At 42.1% G+C, this 19,693-nt stretch overlaps 1 long non-coding RNA gene and 1 other non-coding gene across 2 annotated transcripts; both read right to left on the minus strand.

Moving 5' to 3' along the window:
• Window positions 1-11,335: 11,335 nt before the first annotated feature.
• On the minus strand, window positions 11,336-12,167 carry LOC114830695. The gene is made up of 4 exons (XR_003778129.2): window positions 12,135-12,167; window positions 11,976-12,045; window positions 11,760-11,813; window positions 11,336-11,633 (listed from the first exon to the last, which is right to left on the minus strand). It is a non-coding gene; the product is annotated as an uncharacterized LOC114830695 (long non-coding RNA).
• A 4,385-nt stretch (window positions 12,168-16,552) lies between these two features.
• LOC105005879 lies at window positions 16,553-17,283 on the minus strand. Its single transcript, XR_003778127.2, has 4 exons — window positions 17,255-17,283; window positions 17,097-17,165; window positions 16,905-16,949; window positions 16,553-16,782 (listed from the first exon to the last, which is right to left on the minus strand). It is a non-coding gene; the product is annotated as an uncharacterized LOC105005879 (transcript).
• Between the last annotated feature and the right edge of the window lie 2,410 nt (window positions 17,284-19,693).

Below are 19,693 nucleotides of genomic sequence, written 5' to 3' on the forward strand. Positions count from 1 at the left end.
AGGTCGAAAATATAGGCACCCCCAAAAAATTTGGTTCTTCAACCTAGAAATGAAACACTATAAAATGAAAGATTATAACCCTATCTAACGGTTCTTTTAGGTGTAATGACACAAAACGGGCAGCAGGTGGCAGCACTAGATCGCTAGTTACGTTTGGACTTATATATTTTATAAACTCAGAAAAATTACTAACTTCTTCCCAAAAACTCAAGAACATCCCCATACTATTTCGACTAAATATTTATTTGTATATCATATTTATAATACAAACGATGTATTATGGTTCAAAACATCATATATAGTGATGTACACCCTTGTAATCTCTATACTTGTCTACACATGAGCCTTTCTAAGATGCATTGGCAATGTCGTTGCCTGGTGAAAAGTTCTCATAGCAACCCAAACTATACAACTATACAACCCATATTATACACGGACAACCCCAATTATACACGGAACGCTTCACGAATGTGGCTACAAATAATATACCATTGGAATCGGACGATTATGATGAATCTCCATCCATCTTCTTCCGCTTATCCGGGGCCGGGTCGCGGGGGCAGCAGTCTAAGCAGGGATGCCCAGACTTCCCTCTCCCCAGACACTTCCTCTAGCTCTTCCGGGGGACACCGAGGCGTTCCCAGGCCAGCCAGGAGACATAGTCCCTCCAGCGTGTCCTAGGTCTTCCCCGGGGTCTCCTCCCGGTGGGAAGGCGTTCCGGAGGCATCCGAAAAAGATGCCCAAGCCACCTCAGCTGACCCCTCTCGATGTGGAGGAGCTGAGCTCTCTGAGCTCCTCCCGGGTGACCGAGCTTCTCACCCTATCTCTAAGGGATCGCCCGGCCACCCTGCGGAGAAAGCTCATTTCGGCCGCCTGTATCCGGGATCTTGTCCTTTCGGTCATGACCCATAGCTCATGACCATAGGTGAGAGTAGGAACGTAGATTGACTGGTAAATCGAGAGCTTCGCCTTGCGGCTCAGCTCTTTCTTCACCACGACAGACCGATACATCGACTGCATTACTGCAGAAGCTGCACCGATCCGTCTGTCAATCTCCCGTTCCATCCTTCCCTCACTCGTGAACAAGACCCCTAGATACTTAAACTCCTCCACTTGAGGCAGGCACTCTCCACTAACCTGAAGTGGGCAAGCCACCCTTTTCCGACTGAGGACCATGGCCTCGGATTTGGAGGTACTGATTTTCATCCCCACCGCTTCACACTCGGCTGCAAACCGTCCCAGTGCATGCTGAAGGTCCTGGTTAGAAGGGGCCAACACGACAACATCATCTGCAAAGAGCAGAGACGAGATTGTGTGGTCCCCAAACCTGACACCCTCCGGCCCCTGGCTGCGCCTAAAAATTCTGTCCATAAAAATTACGAACAGAATCGGCGACAAAGGGCAGCCCTGCCGGAGTCCAACATGCACTGGGAACAAGTCTGACTTACTGCCGGCAATGCGGACCAAGCTCCTGCTTCGGTTGTACAGGGACCTGACAGCCCTTAGCAAAGGAAGCTATAAGCAAACCCACACCAGCCCGCCGCCTCTCACCATGGGCAACTCCAGAGTGGTGAAGAGTCCATCCTCTCTCAAGGAGTGTGGTTCCAGAGCCCAAGCCGTGCGTAGAGGTGATCCCGACTACCTCTAATCGGAACCTCTCAACCTCACGCACTAACTCAGGCTCCTTCCCCGCCAGCGAGGTGACATTCCACATCCCTAGAGCCAGTTTCCGTGTACAGAGATCGGGTTGTCTAGGCCCCGGCCTTCGACTGCCGCCCGATCCTCTTCGCACCGGCCCCTTATGGTCCCTCCTGTGGGTGGTGAGCCCACGGGAGGGCGGCCCCACGTCGCCCGTTCGGGCTGAGCCCGGCCGGCTCCCAATATGGCGAATCTATTTTTCGAAATATTTTTGCAAATGAGCACTGTCCGCGGTATCGCGGATGTCGACTTAGAATGGTTAATGTATAGGCTAGCTGTTAACCAACATTACAGTGAGAAGATAATGGAGCGTTCACCGTAAGACATCTATGCTGCAATTTTCCAATAAACGTGAGCGAACTTCTCCCTCGATTTGATACATGTTCTACATTATTTGACCACTATATGAAACCGCTGATTTCTAACACTTTGGTGCCGTGACCCGGATGGTTGGAGATTTAGATTTTCCCCAAAAAACTGTTTTTTGTTGTCCTGAGACGCAACGGAGTCTGTCTTTGTTCCTGTTTCTTGCGAACAGCTGAATGGTTGGTGAGTCTGAAATCCACACCATTTAACGAACAAATCGAGTAATTCAAGAGCACAGGTAGTGATAGGAGATCTGGTTACTCCCTGACTAGACCACGAATTGCAATCGTGTACAATATCTCTAGGGGTGGATAAATTGGAAAGAAGACCTAGTTACTCCCTGACTGGGCCACAAATTACATTGTGTAACGTGCAAAACCTCCAGGGTTGGATAAATTGGAGATTAGCACTAAACTGTATTTCGTTGACAATGCAAATTGCTTTGAGCGATTATACAGTTACTTGTACAAGTAAAATATAATTCCATCCAGTTGTACAAATACGACAGGAAAAGGAGTGCAGCCTCTGGCATGACGCGTTCATATTTAAATAGCGTGGCACGAATAGGAAACCATCAAGAATGAAAAGGATCATTAACAACGACTCGAAATGGACAGAAAGAAAAAGAACATTTTCCGGCTAAACAAGATGGATTCCGAGGAAGTTGTATATGGATAGATGGAGAGTGTGGTACAGACGAAGAGAGAAGACAGAGGAAAGTTAAGATGGCCGAGAAAGGACAACAGTCGAAAGGCGGGAATGGAGACAATCGAAATGGACAAAGATCCATTCTGTTCGACCACCTGGCTGACCGACAGTAGTATCAAGATGGAGTCTCTCTTATGGGATCCTGGAATCATGGACGATACTAGAAACTGACATGAGCTTTCATAATGATTGATTCAGAGTTCTTAAATGTTCATTTTCTAAAATGTATTGTACCTAACCATTAATTGAAGCTGGAACTTATCAAGGAAACCTGATCACCTTCCTCGGTAATAGCCAAGCTTATTTAATTAAATATTGCATGAATTTTGAGAAGCACTTGAATGTTATATAGCATGTTTTAAAAGGCATTTGAAAAAGCTTGTTTTGTTCTGTCATGCTTGAACATGTTTTAATAGGTATTCAAGAAATAACCTGTCTTGTTGTGCTCTGTCATGTGTACGTATGTAATTTTGAGTCAAACGTATTTATTGCGTTGATGATAATGTTTAAAACCGTAAGGCCTCAAGGGGGGTCTCAGGACAATGTAGGTAGGCCTTAATCAAGGCCCACCACGTGGTACTTGTCTGTTGCTTACTGAGCTGTTCGCTAGCACAAGTGAGTACGTCTGAAACCTAGTGATGAATTAGAATTTGGTACCATGATTTTCTAATCTGGTAAAATAGTCTTGTGGTTGTCTAACAAAAGGTTAACGTATTGTGTTTTCGCTCTCATTATATATTGTATAAGTGGTATAATGAAGAATCCACATGGTGATAGTCTAACATTAAGGAGACGCTGTGTCCCATGAGGACTGAATTTGAATCCAAAATAGTCATAGCCTTAAAAAAGGGGTAATACAGTTGAAGCGAGTTTACCCCACACAAAATTAAATGACCTATTTTTTAAATGCTGAATTGAGTTTGGTTAAAACCAACGCCTGATACTCGTTAATGGAGTTTACATTTTAAAATGGTAAATTGACTAATGAACAAATAGGGTATTGATGTAACAGTGTTTCAAGCCTACATTGAGTTTCCTTTGGATTACTTATTGTACCTTGATTTTAGTGACGTCATACATCTGTTTTCTGTCTGGATTGCCATTCTTAAGAGTTTCTTAATTTCCACCCTAATGTTGAGTTGTTGTATAGATAATGATAAGCACATTTTTACAAACTGCGAAAACATTAGATGGGTTGGACACTAAATCAAAATCTCCAGTTAACAAAGGATGTCGGCTAAATTGATAGGGTAGTCTGAGGACCATAAACAAACATTTGGCCTTTTTAATGGCTTACCATAAATGGGTGGAGCTCAGAGTAGCAACCTTTCCCATTACATCAGATTAGCCTATTACTAAGGGTTAAATTCGAGTGTTCAGTCTGGTCTCATCTATGGTAATTTTATCAACACAAGCATATACAGTTTTGGGATAAACAAACATTATGTGAAAGCTAAATATATTTTCCTCTCATTAGCTTTAATGTTGAAATGTATGATTTTGAAACCAACTGAAGTGAGGGTAGAGACCTAAAGTCATCCCCCATTGTTGATGATAGAACAAAGATAAAGCATAAAAGTTGTGATTTAGGGTTTGGCTGACCGCCACTATTTGGAATAAAAATTAATCTAACTTTGTGAATTCCCTAAACTTTAGGAGGTTAATCAAGACACTTTATGTTTGCAATGAGGTAGTTTGGCCGTTGCCTGTAAAAAAAAAAAAGCTAAATTTGTATGCTGTAGCTATGCTAATGCGCAGCTTATCCCCTGGGGGACAAACAATTTAGTTAGGCATGTGCCAAGAAACAACAGGATATTATAAATGCATGATAGCCAATTTCACAGACCTGTGTCAAATTTGAGAGCTGTTTAGCTATGATGTAAAATTTGTTAATGTTATATGGTTTATAATTCCTTCGCACAAGCAACTGTGTTGCATATTGATGTCTTTGATGGTGTTAGGGAATGTTCATGTTTTTAACTTGTTCACTTTGTTTTGATGAATATACAGGATGCCACTCCTTATCGAATGGATTATAGATCCATCCCTACTACCAATTCTCTATTTTTCATGTCTGTCCTGAAAAGATGGCCGGTGCAGGTTCAGGACGGCGCCTCCTGTGGCTGTATTTGTCATTGTTCTGCATTCACTCATGGTGTCACTTTCCATTGACTTAATGAAGTGAAGGCAGGGGGGATGTATGATATGATAATTGATTATGATTGGAAAGAGTTGAGCTTAAGGCTCAAGGCAAATCAAATTTGTATTTATAAGGAGTTTAAAAAAAAAAAAAAAATATTCCTGCTTGCATAGTTATAAAAGAGCATTGGCATCTGTTATGTTTTACATTTTCCATTTACAGGATGTTTTTAATTGGTTTATTTGGAGATTGTTTTGTTTGAGGTAAGGTCTAACATTTTAATGGTTAAATGGAATAGATCTAACCATTTCTGATTTGGCTAAGCAAAGGAGTCAAACAACGACCAAGCCAGTTCTGGATGGAAAAGGAACCTTGACATAGACTTATGGAAACTTGTCTGAATACTCTGAAGATGGAACTTCTGAGATCTTAGGACTGATCTATTGTCTTCATTGTTGAGAGTTTACGGAACCATACCCAGTGGATGAAGGTCCGATGGACTGTTGAACCACACTAATCATTGTTTTGCAGTTATGCTTTCAACAGGTCAGGACATCACAAACCCTTTTCTAATGATACATCACGTCACTGACTGGACACAGACAACTGAGTGTGTGAGTACCAGCAACATGTTGAAGAAGGACTTCTACAACCACATTGGTTGAATCTGTTTCGAATTTTCCTGACCACTCACATGGCAGATAGATGCCAGGGTCAGATCACTTGGCTTCACACTCCATTTCTAGATGAATCATCGACAGCGAGATGAGAGGAGAGTCCTGAAGAACTACACAAACTACAGGTCAGAGTACCACGGGCCAGTTGACTGGAAAGGTCGCATGGTCCCAACACAGTGGAAGACACTGTTGTGGTGTTAATCTTGAATTAGTGAAGTGTTGGAAACTCACTGTTCCATTATACACCTACACTGACTTGTTAGGACAACCAGGCAATTTGCTGGGTCCACATCACACTGACTGCAATAACTGATTTTGGAACTTTCATCACTGATACAAGACAAAGAAAACTGAAGACAAGAACTAAAGGACACTTACTGGAAACTAACTTCTTTCCTTACAATCTAAGATTTTCCTAAATGAACTGATATGGTGATTTCATATGTATAAAGGTTTGTTTCTCGCAAGACAGGTGGGAAACTCAGTATGATGACAATCCCAATATTGGACTTCGATGTATTTGTGGTGATGCTTAATTATCTACATTATGACGGCTATCATGGTATGTTTGGGCAGTGAATTGTTCCCTATAATAGTTGGTCCAGGTCAAAGGTAGATGTTTTCCCTATTTTAAAGGTAGAATCTTTCACAGGTACAACAGGATATGCATAAGTCTTTTGTATGATTTTGTCGCATGGATCATGATACGGACAAGGGGGGTTTTGATTGTTCAATGGACTTTGGGGGAAATGTTTTAATCATGATGTCATGTTGAGTCTGATTTTCCGCTGAACACCGTTAACACTGATAATAACCTGTTGATGTCATAATGTTTCTAGAACTTTATAATCTTAGGTGGGTACGGGATTGATGACTGTCATACATTGAGTTGTTGTTGTGGAAATTTCTATATACAATGTATTCTCTCTGAGTAAAGGATTGAGTCCCACTGTTAAGATAGGTACAGGAATGTGTGGGACCTGGTATTTGCATAGGGGACATCTATTGTCTGTCCAGATGCAGATCAATGGGTTTTAGGACAGGATAGGAGAAGATACAACAGGGGGCAGTAAGGTCAGTTGGCCCCTTTGGGTAAACACTACAGTAAATATTATGGCAGGAAGGATAAGGTGGGGGAAGATTGCATTTGACGTGTGTGATAGAACAAAGGGAAAGGTGTTTGATTGACATGAAACAGATGGCAGCATCTTACCACACCCCTTCTTCCTATGTAATAAATACTGTCGAAATGATGTTTTTATTTAGAAACTATCCACCGTTACTTTGTAACCTGTATACTTTCTCCTTGCAAGCAAGATTAAAACCGTTTATTGTGCAATTGATTTCTCCTGTCTTACCTACCATTTTCATAGAACTTTGGATTTTAGAAATTGCCATCACAATTTGGGGGCACGTCCGGGATCCTAATCCTGATCGGTTTGAGTCCCTTTCCTAACAGGTTAACCGTGCACGGCCAGAGAAAGCTCTGGAATTCTAGTATCGTCCAGAAAAGGCTTATCCTTTGACGGGCTGAGAAAGAGTGCCTGACGGGAGCTGTGACTCGTGCTTGATCAGTACAGGTTTCCTGCGGAAATTGAATTTGGGGGTAAGAACGCAATTCGGTTTAAAAACTTAAAGTTGGACTTTATAGTTTAAAATCTGCAGTAAAAGGTTGGACCTTTTTAAAATCTCATTTGTGGGCTGACGAGCTTGACTTCGCTTTCTGGTTGGTTGAGTATAAATTAGATTTACTGGGTAAATCTGAAACATGGGGACGTGCGACAGTAAATCTTTGGCGGTCTCTCGTGTTTACGCTGGACCGGCAAAAATTATCACTGACGTATATGGTGTTTGGACATGTGAACAATGTTTCTTTGAGCGTTATTAGGTTTTCCGGCGACTGGCGTTTTCATTCGGTGATGGATGCGCGGCCTGCCGGGCTGATTGGAGGTAGATGGACGTGGTAACGTATGAAAAGTTGTTTGGAAAGCGTAGGCTACGGTGAGTAGACAGTGTGGAGTATATTGATCTGTGTTGTAGTTTTTTTGCTCAGGTTAGATGGCTCGTTCTCCTCTGATCGCCCGTCACCCCACCCCGCGGAGTTCAGTTGGACCGATAGGTGGGTCTCCTTGGAGGCCCGCTCGGGACACTGCATCGTTGGAGTCATAACGTGGCCAAGCTCTGTGGACCTTTTCGTTGTGAACGTGGAAATGTGATGGGCCGCTGGAGGCCGTTTTCTGCTCCGCTTTGGAAGTGTTGAGCATGTCTACGAGTTTCAAGAAAAGTTCCAAAAGTGGGGAGTTGTACACACCAGGTGTACACACCCGTAATATCTTTGGCCTTGCCGCGAGTGATTCAACGGGAACACGCAGGAACGCTGAACCGCCTGAGGGAGGGGTGCGGACGGTCAGACAGGGGACCAGAGGGAGCATCAACCGGTGAGATTGTTCCTTAATACAGTTTTCATATGCTTTAGTAAACAATGTGGTTGGTTTTTGTAAGTCAGATTTGATGGTTTTGTGGAAATTGATAGATGGATTTGAGTAAGTATGGTGACTAGAAGTTTTTTTTGAGTATTGCAGTCAGGGCGGCTGTAGTTAGAAACATGTCGTTTTTGTTCCATGTCCTGACACCAATTCCCGTGCAGCAGTTGGACTGCGTGATGGAGTATAGCGTGCTCCTGTATGTTTGATAGTGTGTGGTTCTAATGTATCAGCGAGATGCAACAAGCTAACGTGATGGACATATGTGATGATGTACTGTGCAGTTGGAACTAATCTTCTCAAGGATAATTCACACATTCAGATACAGAACACTTGAAAGCGATTCAACAAGAGAGGACTTGTTGGAGCCCTGGGAGAGACTGAGCTTGGCTTAAAAGGACAACTGTGAGGTGGCTGAGGTGAGATGGATCTCACAGACACACAGACAGACTGTCCTACAGTTGAGAGAGGAGTCGACTCTGGCTCGCTGCATGTCTAGGTGCTGCACGTCTACAGGATGCTGAGTTCCTGTGAGCTGGACTGACTCGAGTCCTGATGGTTCTGCAATGTGATGGAGAAGGCAACCTCCGACCGAGAGGAGGGAGGCGTCGGAAAGATCTACTGCACAACATCATGCTACGCTGATTGGGTCCATACCAGGTACATCTCATCTGCTGTCCAGGTAGCTGAGAGAGGAACCTGGGATCAACGACACGCTACACGAGGATTTCAGTGGTGAAAGGTTAGACGCAGTGAATTGAAGTCACTGAGGGAAAGTGAATTTTCTGGTGCTAGTTACCAGTCACTTTCTACATGGCCTTTAGCTCTAGAACCTTTAGCTAAAACTGGTCATCTTGGAGTTCACAAGGGAGAACACAGATTCTCCTGGCCTGGCTGATAAAGCAGCTAGAATGGAGACAACAAGAGCTGTGTCTGCATTTGAGCTATGAAGGACAACACCTTGGAATACACATCTGACTTTTTCGTTCTGTTACATCGACCTGTCAAAGAAATGGTTCATAACTGACTGTCTGACGTTTGAAGGAGCAGAACAGTTGTGATGACTTTGGAAGGACATCCAAATGGAACCATGGAGAGGACTTTTCAGTGAATCGAGCAATTGGCATGAGAGAACATTGTAACAGTGATGAATTGAAGGATGCATTCAGTGATAGGTGTTTATGATGATTTTAACATAAAAAAAAGTTTTGCTGTACTATGTTATGATTCTGTATGATGACAATGTGTGATCTTGGAGTTTATACGGAAGGTAATGATCTAGAAGAATGTAAGGGAGGATCCAGACATTTCAGATTTGTTCAATTCTCTAATCATTAAGGATAATAATATTGACTGGGTCATGTTGTTAGAGTACTGTTTTGTTGCAGTCTACACCCTAATGAGTGTACTGTTTAAGGTTTGATACCAAGGTTTGACATGGTATCAAGAGGATGGATTGTTGTGGAAATTTCTATATACAATGTATTCTCTCTGAGTAAAGGATTGAGTCCCACTGTTAAGATAGGTACAGGAATGTGTGGGACCTGGTATTTGCATAGGGGACATCTATTGTCTGTCCAGATGCAGATCAATGGGTTTTAGGACAGGATAGGAGAAGATACAACAGGGGGCAGTAAGGTCAGTTGGCCCCTTTGGGTAAACACTACAGTAAATATTATGGCAGGAAGGATAAGGTGGGGGAAGATTGCATTTGACGTGTGTGATAGAACAAAGGGAAAGGTGTTTGATTGACATGAAACAGATGGCAGCATCTTACCACACCCCTTCTTCCTATGTAATAAATACTGTCGAAATGATGTTTTTATTTAGAAACTATCCACCGTTACTTTGTAACCTGTATACTTTCTCCTTGCAAGCAAGATTAAAACCGTTTATTGCGCAATTGATTTCTCCTGTCTTACCTACCATTTTCATAGAACTTTGGATTTTAGAAATTGCCATCACAGTTGTGTCGGAGTGGGTTGTGTCAATTGTTTTGTTTAAATTCATTTTCGTTTGAGGAACAATAAGACCTGATTGGTCAGATACTCATTTTGTTGCTTTGTCTTAGTCATTTGTAACATATGCGTATGGGCCTTTTCTTTTCATTAGGAATTGAATTGTAATGTTTTTCTTTAAATGTTTGATAGGGGGAACTGTGGAATCTGAGCATTAACAATTACAATATGAATGTACATTTCATTGGAAGTGAATGTGCCTAGATAATGAGAACAACAGAAACCTTTCTGTTTAGATTATCTCTCTGTAGGTTGTGCTCTAATGACAGGAATGTTTACGATGGCCATATAGCATGGGGGTTGACTTCTAAAGACATGGTCTTAGTTAGAAACGCCCTTAATGTATAGGCTAGCTGTTAACCAACATTACAGTGAGAAGATAATGGACTGTTCACCGTATGACATCTGTGCTGCAATTTTCCAATAAACGTGAGCGAACTTCTCCCTCAATTTGATACGGGTTCTACATTATTTGAACACTATACGAAACCGCCGATTTCTAACAGAGCTGAAAGTCCGTATTGCCCAGCGACAGCCCAGAAACCTGAAGGATCTGGAGAAGGTCTGTATGGAGGAGTGGGCCAAAATCCCTGCTGCAGTATGTGCAAACCTGGTCAAGAACTACAGGAAACGTATGATCTCTGTAATTGCCAACAAAGGTTTCTGTACCAAATATTAATTTCTGCTTTTCTGATATATCAAATACTTATGTCATGCAATTAAATGCAAATTAATTACTTTAAAATCATACAATGTGATTTTCTGGATTTTTGTTTTAGATTCAGTCACTCACAGTTGAAGAGTACCTATGATAAAAATTACAAACTTCTACATGCTTTGTAAGTGGGAAAACCTGCAAAATCGCCATATCATATACTTGTTCTCCCCACTGTGTATGAGAACAAATGCTTGTTCTGAAACAGATTTGTATGGAGTGTGAGAGATCATGTCCAGATTATAGCCCCAATATTTTGGAGTCTGTTGTTGCATTACTAAAATTTTCACATATCCTTTAACAGTCTGTTCTCCCAATAATATTTTAACGTTGATATGTCAAGCATGATTTGGGTTATATTCAGCCCTTTATGGAGGTAATGGCTACCTATATCATGGCCATCCATTGGATAGTAATGGGAAATAAAAAAATATCACCACTGTAACATTAATTAATTAAAGCAAAAATATATACCATATAGCTACAGGGAAGTATGCCTTCTGTTTTACAATAAAACAAACAATACGGGACTTAATTTGTTTATTTTATTGGTAATTTAAAAAATAGTGCATCTGCTAACAAGGTAGAGACATGATTGTCAGTTTCCTCTCTTGTCCTCTGGCGTCACCCATCTCATTTTCATTTCCCTCCAGCTGCAGGTGGGGCAGGAGCGGCAGGTGGGGCAGGAGCGGCAGGAAGTCCTGCTAACAAGAAGGGCAGGAGGGCCATCAGGGCTGAATTACTTTGGGTTGGCTGGGCGTAGGGGAAGTATGATGGGTACTGAGGCTGCTGCTGATAAGGGTAGAATCCCCCAAAATCCATGTATCCCTGAGAGAAAGAAAAAATGATATAATCAGAGTTACAACTAAGGAACTCAAACATAGTTTCATCAGTTTATAATAGTGGATATATATTGCGATACTGATATAGAAAACCTCTCTCTAATATACCTACTTTATTGACCTCATTACTTGATGAGCGCTCTTCTCGAACATGTTCCTTAGATACCTGCACACAAATCCCAGTATGCATTATATTACAGTGCAGTATCAACACTTACAGTGAGAACAATCAGCCCATCATATTGAAAGCTATGAAATCTCTGGAAACTGAAAACATTTCTTGATTTGTAAATACACAGATCAATGTTGTTATTTCAAGAAAACTTACAGGGAGGGAGGAACACAATCCAGTCAGGCACATCACTAGAACTAGTAGTTTCATGGTCACCATAGAAATCCTGAAATAAAGAAAACAGTGTATTCAAAGTTACTATAGACACACATGCCTCAGTTAAACCACTATAGAGTATTCCTTAAAACACTTAACTGTTCAAGTGAAGATGTGAAATGGGTTTGTTGAGAGTAATGCTGCATTGTAACTGAACAGCTTTTTATACTGTTGACCATTTCAGTTCACGGACAACCAATAGGCTTTCAGTCAACAAATGAGTTTCAGCAATATTGCTATTTTCAGATATGTGTCCTAAATATTTAAAATATGATGAAATAGGCTTATGCAGGATTACCATAAAACTCTATATCTATAACATAACCACAGTCCCCACTAAGAGAGATATTTCATCAGCATTAGGAAACCTAAGAGAAACTGCTAGGAAAAAGTTTTGTAATCATCAGTTATTCATATAACTTATTTTTGGGATTGTGGAAACTAAATGGAAACACCTGTAATGAATGGAATACAGAGACAGTGTAGACCCAAGAGCAAAGCACAAAAACTTTAATCCAAGGTACAGAATGAGGCACAGAACAAGAGGCATAGAACAACGTCATCAGTAATACAGGCAGAGAGTATCCAAAACACACAGGTACTGTAGTCAAGCAACGTGGCAGAGGTAACTAAAGGGGCAGGCTGGCAAACGTAGAACCGAGAAAGGCAGGCAGAAAAGTAAAAAAATACAGGTAAGCTAAAAACAGGCTTAGAATAACACTCAGTAAGTAGCAGAACTAATGCTTCGCAAGGAAAAAGGGCAACAGAAGGCAATATATAGGAATGCTAATGACAACTACTTCACTTATTTATATCTCAAATTATGCCTTTTAATATGCCTGACCTGAACCTCATGGTCTGTGTCCCTCACAAACTTTTTGCCTGTAACCTTGTCATCATCAGAATTCATTAATATAGAAATCACCCCATGCCCAGACATTCCTCCACAATCATCAAAACTAAACTACACGTCATCTTCTGTTCACACCATCATGTTTTTCTGCTGTCCTAGAAAACCCTCCAAACTGTAGCTAGTTAGCCATAGTTTCATAAGTTAAAGGTGTGAGGAGGGCAGAGCAAGGATACGTAGACCAAAACATGACAAAAATGTCCTGAGTATTACTAAATCAAACCAGACTAGATAAAGAAAATTAAAGCTATGACAAAATCTGCCGTGTTGCACGCATTACAGAGTCTGATGGTGAAATTGATTGAGAGAGTTTTACCTGAAGAAGTGGACTGAGTTTTGGAATCAGTTTAATGCTTAGTTTAACCAGAGTATGAGAAGGAGATTTTTCAATTGTGATGAGTGTCTAATGAGAACACAAGCTCTTGTATTAATACAGTACCTACACTCACCTAAAGGATTATTAGGAACACCATACTAATACTGTGTTTGACCCCCTTTCGCCTTCAGAACTGCCTTAATTCTACGTGGCATTGATTCAACAAGGTGCTGGAAGCATTCTTTAGAAATGTTGGCCCATATTGATAGGATAGCATCTTGCAGTTGATGGAGATTTGTGGGAAGCACATCCAGGGCATGAAGCTCCCGTTCCACCACATCCCAAAGATGCTCTATTGGGTTGAGATCTGGTGACTGTGGGGGCCATTTCAGTACAGTGAACTCATTGTCATGTTCAAGAAACCAATTTGAAATGATTCGAGCTTTGTGACATGGTGCATTATCCTGCTGGAAGTAGCCATCAGAGGATGGGTACATGGTGGTCATAAAGGGATGGACATGGTCAGAAACAATGCTTAGGTAGGCCGTGGCATTTAAACAATGCCCAATTGGCACTTAGGGGCCTAAAGTGTGGCAAGAAAACATTCCCCACACCATTACACCACCAGCCTGCACAGTGGTAACAAGGCATGATGGATCCATGTTCTAATTCTGTTTACGCCAAATTCTGAATCTACCATCTTAATGTCTCAACAGAAATCGAGACTCATCAGACCAGGCAACATTCTTCCAGTCTTCAACTGTCCAATTTTGGTGAGCTTGTGCAAATTGTAGCCTCTTTTTCCTATTTGTAGTGGAGATGAGTGGTACCCGGTGGGGTCTTCTGCTGTTGTAGCCCATCCGCCTTAAGGTTGTGCGTGTTGTGGCTTCACAAATGCTTTGCTGCATACCTCGGTTGTAACGAATTGTTATTTCAGTCAAAGTTGCTCTTCTATCAGCTTGAATCAGTCGGCCCATTCTCCTCTGACCTCTAGCATCAACAAGGCATTTTCGCCCACAGGACTGCCGCATACTGGATGTTTTTCCCTTTTCACACCATTCTTTGTAAACCCTAGAAATGGTTGTGCGTGAAAATCCCAGTAACTGAGCAGATTGTGAAATACTCAGACCGGCCAGTCTGGCACCAACAACCATGCCATGCTCAAAATTGCTTAAATCACCTTTCTTTCCCATTCTGACATTCAGTTTAGAGTTCAGGAGATTGTCTTGACCAGGACCACACCCCTAAATGCATTGAAGCAACTGCCATGTGATTGGTTGATTAGATAATTACATTAATGAGAAATTGAACAGGTGTTCCTAATAATCCTTTAGGTGAGTGTATGTTCTGTATTAATGCCAGGATGTTTTCACAATAAGAGCAACCATGTTATCCGTGACAGAGGAAGAGAGATCTGTTGATTGTCAGGGTATTGCATACTGTTAATGTGAACCTCACTGAGAAGACAAATCTACAAAAAGATATACAAAGCGAAAACAAAAGAAAATGTCTTATATGATATTCATGTTTCAGATAGCATTGTTTGTATTACTTGCCTGGCTAGTTACCTACCTGTATGATCCTTGTTTAGCTAGCTAACAAGTTGTCACGATCGTGGGATGAAAAGGATACAGGCGCAGAGTAGAGGTAGGGAAGGTAATCCATGTTTAATGAAAAAAGAAAGAAGGACTCCAACAAAACAAAAGGCAGCAACCAGTGACGTGGGTATTCCTTACACAGGATAAACAAAACCAAAATAAACCACGCCTTGGGGCCTACAAACTAAACTTAAATAGGGTCCCCAATTGGAGGCAATAACTAACACCTGCCTCCAATTGGGGAAACCAAAAAAAGGAGTAGAGGTGGCTAAAGGCCACCTCCTGTCCTGTCCTGGCTATGCCCCGAGCCCAGCGCAGAGATGGCTAGGGGCACAGCCAGGACGTGACAGTACCCCCCCCCCCAAAGGCGCGGGCTCCCGACCGCAAGACCGGGACGACCACACCCGGACCGGCGGAGGCTCAGCTCCCGGAGCTGGCGGCACAGGCCGGGGAGGCGGAGCCGCAGGGACAGGCCGGGGAGGCAGAGGGCCAGGAGACGGGAGAGCCGGCAGAGGGACAGGAGCTGGCGGCGCAGGCTGCGGCTCCCAGGCAGCGGGGGGCGCTGGCGGCGCTGGCTGCGGCTCCCAGGCAGCGGGGGGCGCTGGCGGCGCTGGCTGCGGCTCCCAGGCAGCGGGGGGCGCTGGCTGCGGCTCCCGGGCAGCAGGGGGCGCTGGCTGTGGCTCCTGGGCAGCGGGGGGCGCTGGCTGCGAGAACCGGTACGGCGGGTCCCTATAGCCCCACCAGTCCTCACATCTCCCTACATCTGGGAAAGCCCTTATAGGCCCCACCGGCGTTGTTGCCCGACGCCTAGGAGCTGGCACCGGGCAGGGCTGGGGCACCTGGACCACCCCACACGTGAGCATGGGTGGCACGGCCGTGTCCTTCCACTCCGCTTCCACTCCGTGTCCTTCCACTCACAACACCCCCCCAAGAAATTCTTGGGGCGGACACACGGAGGTTTGCTTCCGTCGCCTCTGTCGACGTCTCCTCTTGGGTGGACGCTGTGTTGGCCCGGTGTGCCGCAGGGGACGGTAGGGGTTCTCCTCCTCCTCAGTGTCGCTGTCAGGCCAACCGAGGAGTTCCCCTACCGTCCATTTTCATCTATTTATATTTCTATATGTATCATAATAATTAATCCCACCTTTGGATGTTTAAAGAAATATCACATTTTATTGCAAAATGGTCCAACTGTTGCAATCGCATAATGTGAAGTAAAATAAAAATGTCTGTAAATGTCAAAGCAGTGAATATCGGTACAAACCAAAGGTGTACTGCAGTCAGTTTTAGTCTAATCTCTATCAATCCATAACTAAAATTAAGCATAATCTGGTATACTGTGACTATAGTCTGGTTCAATTTAGACTAGGATTAAAATGTATACTGTCAATCACCCAGTTCAAATCCAATTGAGCATTCCTGTCACATTCAATACGGACGAACATACTCTCAAATATAAACTGACAGTCTGGATGTTATAGTAATTTTTATTTCAAAATGTAAATTACTGGAATACAGAACCCCCAAAATGTGTCATAGTCCAATTACTTTTGGACTGTATATAATAAAGTTGCATGAGTGGTCAAAGTATAGGTTAGAATCTGTCCAACTGCTATTGATTTTATCCCTGTCTTATCCCACTATTTTAACTTAAAAAGTTGCTTATTTATATTTAATTTACAGTTTAAACAGTAATTCATTTATCCTGCAAGCCTTTCATTTGCCTCCTGCGGCTGCTGGTGGGGCAGGAGCTGGGGCAGGAGAAGGGGCAGGAGCTGGGGCAGGAGTAGCAGCAAGTCCTGCTAATAGGAAAGGCAGGAGGGACATTGCAGCGGAATATGCTTGGGATGGCTGGCCATAGGGAAAATATGATGGATACTGAGGCTGCAGCTGGTAAGGTTCGAACCCCCCAAAATGCATGTACTCCTGAAAGAAAGATTCAATTTAGCGTTGCAGGAAGGTAGATGAACTGAAACAGAGTCTAATCATGTTCTAATACTACATACTGCATTTTGATAGTTAGACAGTCTATAAAAAACTGTACTAACCTCAGAACTTGACATGCGCTCCTCTGGAACACCTTTCTCAGACATCTGAATATACAATCAAATTTGGATGATATTACACTAAGAATGATGTTACACTACAAATACATCCACTTGTGTTTTTTTCATTCTACACAATCTGTGGAACATCTTGATCTCTTGATATGTAACTAGAAGTATTCAAGAAAAACTTACAGGAATGGAGTAACATAGTCCAATCAGGCACATCACTAAGAAGAGAAGTTTCATAGTCGCCATAGAATTCTAGAAATAAAAAAGGCATTGGATTTAAAGCTACTGCAAACACATGGCCCTATATGATACCACTGTAGGTTATTCCTTGAACTTCTTACCTGTTGTTATGGGATGTAAAATGGAGAAATGTTTGTTCTGAAGTTGAGACAGCCTGAAATGTTTTTTATAGACCATTTCCATTCACAGACAACCAATGAGCTTTTAGTCAACTAATGAGCTTTCAGCAATATTAATATAATACAACCTGTGTCATAAAGATTTAAAATGTGATGAAATTGGATTATGATGGATATCTACATATATAAAGTAGTTACATCCATAGTCCCCACAATAACAAGGTCTCATCAGCATTAGGAAACTGACTAAGTTGTGAGGTTTTTAAACTGTCAATGATTCATTCCAATGTTTGATGGTATAATAAAAGAACACGTCACAGCAATGTATCTTGATTGTTTTACAAAAAAGGTTTTATTAATAATATGAAATAAATTGACACAATGATGTCCTGTACAACATTTTCTCAAATAATGTGATCGCTAAAATACAACTTTTTAATTTTGCTATGTACAGTATCCGTCACACTTAATTCACACTTCTCATAGTTTTTCCTAAAATGTATATGAATTCATCAAAGGTATAGAGTGATGTAACAATGAGCTAGCACTATAAAATTGTTAGTTAAAATCAAATACACACGGAATCTGAATACATGCATGGACACAAATCTATAAATCCATATTCCCCACAAAAACAATGTCTCATCAACATTAGGCAATTTTGGCTAAGTTTTGAAACTGTCAATGAATCATAATACTAGGCTAAACACACACGTGTTTAGCCTAGTATTTACAGTGTCCTCCATTAGTTTTGGGACAGTAAAATCTAATTTGCTATTTTTGCTGTATACTTCAGACATGAAAATGTGATTAAAAGAATGAGATAAAAGTACAGACTGTGACCATTTATTTCTGTCTGTTTCAACACATATGTTTTACAGACTAGGAATAACAGCACTATCAGAGTTCTGAGTGTTGCTATTTAGAGTGCCTGCCTTAACCCTAAAGTATAGAGATGTTTTGTAAGCTATTTTCATTCTCTTTTGAAATGTTGAAAAAGTCACCAAATAAACAATTTTTTTGTAAAATTGGTATATCTTTATAATAACACATAATAAAGCATTTATAATGAATTAGTAAATAATTTTTTCATAATTTTTAAGCAGTATTCCTGCATTTTTAAATGCTGCAAATATATTTTAAAATCCGGGGGAGGCCCCGGACAGGGCCCAACAGGCAGGATATCAATCCACCCACATTGCCAAGCATCAACCAAGGGTCATCCACCAACCGCAACACCCCTGAATGACGGCCGAGTATTGCCAGCGGAGTTCAGCCCAATTGCACAAGTGTGCAACAGAGAGACAACAACAAGCCAACAAAACCTTAATTGGCAAATCATTCCACAGTAGTGGAGCTCTATGAGAAAAGACCCTGCCTCCAGCTGTTTGTTTAGAAATTCTAGGTACAATTAAAAGGCCTGCATCTTGCGATCTAAGGTTACATGTAGGTATGTATGGCTGGATCATTTCAGCAAGCTAAGTAGGAGCAAATCCATGTATTTATATTTGGTTAAAAATAAAACCTTAAAATCAGCCCTAACCCTAACAGGCAGCTAGTGTAAAGAGGCTAGTACTGGAGTAATGTGTTCAATTGTTCTAGTTAGGATTCTGGCAGCCGTACTTTTGATTTGTCAGAGGATATGCCATCCACACATATGAACTGATATCTTTCAGATAAATAAGATTTAAACCAGGCTAGAACATGTCCACATAGCCCAATATGGTTTTCCAGTCTCTAAGAGAAGGGAGTGATCAATAGTGTCAAAAGCAGCACTAAGATCAAGAAGCAACCGGCTGGGCGATCCCTTAGGGTGAAAAGCTTGGTTACCTGGGAGGAGCTCAGAGTAGAGCCACTGCTCCTCCACATCGAGAGGGGTCAGCTGAGGTGGCTTGGGCATCTGTTCCGGATGCCTCCTGAACGCCTTCCCGGGAAGGTGTTCCGGGCCCGTCCCACCGGGAGGAGACCCCGGGGAAGACCTAGGACACGCTGGAGGGACTATGTCTCCGGCTGGCCTGGGAACGCCTCGGTGTCCCCCCGGAAGAGCTAGAGGAAGTGTCTAGGGAGAGGGAAGTCTGTAGGGAAGTTGTAGCCCATCCGCCTCAAGGTTGTGCGTGTTGTGGCTTCACAAATGCTTTGCTGCATACCTCGGTTGTAACAAGTGGTTATTTCAGTCAAAGTTGCTCTTCTATCAGCTTGAATCAGTCGGCCCATTCTCCTCTGACCTCTAGCATCAACAAGGCATTTTCACCCATCCAGTATGTGGCATACAGCATATTTTTTGTTTTTTTATTTGATCAAAGTTTTGCAAGCAAACAAACGCCCAGTCAGCACTTTTCAATGTTACAGGGGAGTAAAGGCTTATAGCATTAAATCAGCATACGATTATGAATTAAGTCATCAAGTATAATATACATCACA

This window comes from Esox lucius, chromosome 25, assembly GCF_011004845.1.
Source record: "Esox lucius isolate fEsoLuc1 chromosome 25, fEsoLuc1.pri, whole genome shotgun sequence".
In the NCBI taxonomy this organism is placed as follows: Eukaryota; Metazoa; Chordata; class Actinopteri; order Esociformes; family Esocidae; genus Esox; species Esox lucius.